Source organism: Galeopterus variegatus, unplaced genomic scaffold, assembly GCF_000696425.1.
Source record: "Galeopterus variegatus unplaced genomic scaffold, G_variegatus-3.0.2 Scaffold157, whole genome shotgun sequence".
Lineage (NCBI taxonomy): Eukaryota > Metazoa > Chordata > Mammalia > Dermoptera > Cynocephalidae > Galeopterus > Galeopterus variegatus.
This window is the reverse complement of record NW_007726268.1, coordinates 871,270-875,086: the sequence shown is the minus strand read 5'-3', so window position 1 is coordinate 875,086 and position 3,817 is coordinate 871,270.

The window sequence follows — 3,817 nt, the reverse complement described above, 5'->3', positions numbered from 1 at the left end:
TATCTATGGGATCCCAGATTGGATGAGCCACAAAATGTTTTCTAATACCTACTAAGATCCATAAACCGCAGCAATGGAAACAAAACTACCCGTCCATGGGTCTATCAGAAATCTGCCATCGGGGTGGGTAGGCCTAACCCAGGGGCACATTTACATGGTGGCAGCACACAGTAGGCTCTTCACACATGAGGCCTCTTCCTGTACCTGTGAGAGAGACATAAAGAAGGCCTGGAAACCATCTCCTCTGGAGCTTCCTCTGATCCTGCCCGTCGGGCCATGGCCCCTGCTCCTCTGCCCCCTTGTTGGTGGCAGCTCCCTTCTCTGGTTCCTGAAGTCCTGTTGGCTGTATGCATTCACCCTGTTTGCTCTGAGATACCCTGAGGGCAGCCACCAACCACCAGGGTGTTAGCTCTGAGCCTTGTCTCCTTCTGTAGAATCTTGGAGGACACACAAGAACATGACTCTGAAGAGTTGACCCAAATACCCCCTTCTCCAGATCGCACAGAAACCATCTTCCCTCCAGGTCTGAAGAGATTCTTTGGACCACTCTCACTCCAAGGGCCTGGAATCAACCCTTGTGTTTAATGACCATCTTCCTCCCTCTCCTGTTAGTTAGCACAGAATGAAAGGCCTAGAAAGGGGAAGGGTGTGCCTGGGGGAGCACAGTCCCCGCCCAAGCATGCACTTGTCCCTGCAGAGTGTTTTGAGGCTGAAGCGGGTGCTGGGGCCTCTGCGTTCCTGGAGGAAAGTTCTGGATTCTCCCCACAATGGCAGAGGCAGCTGTGATGTTCTGGGGGCATCTCCTGAGCTTCCAGAGTGTGCCCAAGAGCCTTTTCCTCCAAGCAAAGTGCTCAGTGACCCACCTCTGCTGCTCTTCCCAAGCACAGACACTCCACCAGAAGCTCCAGAAGGGACTTTCAAGTCACCTATGCTCACATGATCAGGAAGAGCAGAGATGGTGACTTACCCCTGAATTACCAGGAAAATATGCACTGGTGAATGTCTATAACACAAGTAATAAATTCAAGTCCCCCTACCATCTGCTGCTATTCCTTTTGCTAGGAGGTGCTGGACCTTGGCTGCACTTGTAACAATCTGTCATTGTATGTTTAGATGTGCTGGGACTTCTTTGACATCTGTCACCACAATAGATTTCAAACTTCCTGAGGGCAGGAACCACATCTGCTTCCTGGTACATCACTGACTCCTCAGCCCAGAGAACAGTGCCTGGGGCAAGGTAGGCACTTTGTATATATGAGAGAGAGAAAAAGCGCAGGGACAGGAGACCCCACAGGATGGCTGGCTGCAGTGTCTGGGGTCTTGCAGCCATGATAGGCCCCTCAATGGAGGTTGCCTAGGCTCTTTTTGGGGATACTGAAAGGTGCTCCCCTGCATTGAGAAGGAGGCCAGATTAGACAGTTCAAGCCCCCACATCCCACCCCACCAAATACTAACATTCTAGAACTCTGCAAAAGAGTAAGTCAGCTGTTAGTAATGGATGTTATTAATAGGATCCCGAGTTGTCAAGAAAAGATGATGTTGAATAGGTTCTTCTACCTAAAGCAGAAAACCATGCAAAATGTCCAGCACCAATGTCCACCAAGAGAAGTTATGAGGTGCAAAGTCTGGGGGCTCAGAGCAGTTTCTGCTCCCCTTAACTGGAAAGCTCACTTATACAGAACACTCTGCCCTGAAAATGCCAGACACAGGGCATTGTTGCAGAGCTCTGTAGACAGTTTTGCTGAGTTTTGACATTCTTTAACTGTGCTCACTCGAACTATTGATTAAAATCAGCAGTTTCTCTTGCAGTTCATTTTTTCAATAATGCTAATTTTAGTAATTCATTAAGTTAGGCCTGACAGTATGTCTGCTCCTAACTTGTATAATGAGCCAAATCATGAAATTAGATAATGCATGAACTCCAGTGTGAAACAGGTAATTGGGGCAAGTGTCACCAATAGACACGGCACACAACTACGAGAGCTCTAAACTCAGTGCACACTGAGACCCGCCAAGACCTCTATGCATGCACTGGCTCCGGACCCCATCTCAGGGCTAGAAGGAAACTTCTTCCATTAGGACAAATGAGTCATCCTGTTTTCAAAGTTCTTTGTATTAGAAAGATATTCTGCTCCAGACTGTCGTCATTCATTGCAGGGTTTAATATCCTGAGACATCAGGAAGCTGTCCACAGTATCTAAATTAAATTCTTTCTTTTGAAGTTCGGATCCATTTTCTTCTGAGTAGATAGCAAACTGCCAGCCACAACTGTCTGTGAGATAACTAGAGAGTCATAGATTTTTAGAATTATCTGATCCAAACCCTTCTTTCAGAAAGAAACTACACTCGTGGGTGGTCAAATGTCTTGAACAAGATCACACAGAGAGTGAGACTCATGCCGGTCTAAGAGTCCAAGACTCCTGCAACCCCTCAAAAGCCCCCACCACAAGCCCACTCGCCAGTGTCTCATGCAAAGAACAGGACTGGACTGTACCAAGGATGTCTTTTGAAGATAAATTATGAACAGCCACGTCACTGAGAAGGAAATTACAGCTGGCTCTTCAGGTATATGAAAAGTCACCCAGCACCCAGCCTCACTCCTAATGAGAATAATGCAGATGAGCATCTCACAATGCAAATAAGGCATCTATGGGGTCTGCACGATCACAGTTTGACAACACCCTGTGATGGCTCAGCATGGAGAAACCGGATGCCCTTGAGCATTGCGGATCAGAGGAGAGCCAAGCAACTCCTTAGGAGCCATTGGCAATATCCATTCCAATTAAAAGTGGGTGCACCCTTGGATTTGGCAACTCCCCTTGCAGGAATTTGTCCCAGACATTCTCACACTTGCCCAAGGATGCAAGGACACCAGGAACTCTACAAGCTACAATCCAGCACCAAGAATGAGTTAAGTCCCTGTGCACTAACTTGGAGCTGCCTCCCAAATACCCTGTTAATTGGAAAGCAAGGTACAGGAAAATGCACGTTAGTTGTAGCCACTTGCCTGAAAAGTAAACAGTCATTATGCATAAATATGCATCTAGAAGGATGTCTGAGAAGGTGTTACCTATTATTGCCTCTGTGGAAGGGGACTGGAGAGCCAGCAAGGGATAGAGACTGATTTTCATGCGTTCCTTTTGTTATCATTTGAGGTTGTAAGCATGTGCTTGCATTTCTCATGTGGTATGTTTATGCACATACAGCATAGCACAACATCGGAAGTTGATCATGGCTTTCAAAGTCAGACAGGCCTGCTGAAGGGTCAGCTCTACCACTTCACACCCACTGGTGGCTGAGGCTTGGTTTCCTCATCTATGAAATGGGGAGAATCCCGAACTCAGAAGGCTGCCAAGAAAGTTCAGTGTACACAGCACCGAGAGTGAGGCTGGATCCTCAGGCGGCACACAGGGACGTGTGGGTGGCTTTGCCAGCTGCCCTGGTGGAAACAGCAATGGGTGATTTTCTTTGCCTGCATGTGAGTGCTCCCAGACAGCTAAGGTATCTGACATGATTTTATTTTTAAAGGTCAGAAGCAGAACAGGCAGATCTGGGGGTCACAACACCTTATCTGTTCCAGGAAGCACATGGTCTCAGCACTCCACAAAAGCTTCCTGCTCAAGGGTGCCTGCTCTGAGCTCCCCTTGGTGGCCTCCTGGCCACACTCCATGAGTGTGTGCTATGTCTTTCGTGTTCTACCCTTTCCGTTGCATGCCCAGGTAAGCCATCACTGAGGGCGGGTGTTAAAAGCACATGCAGGGCCGGCCTGGTGGCGCACTGCTACAGTGCGCCGCTTGGGAAGCGCGGCGGCGCTCCC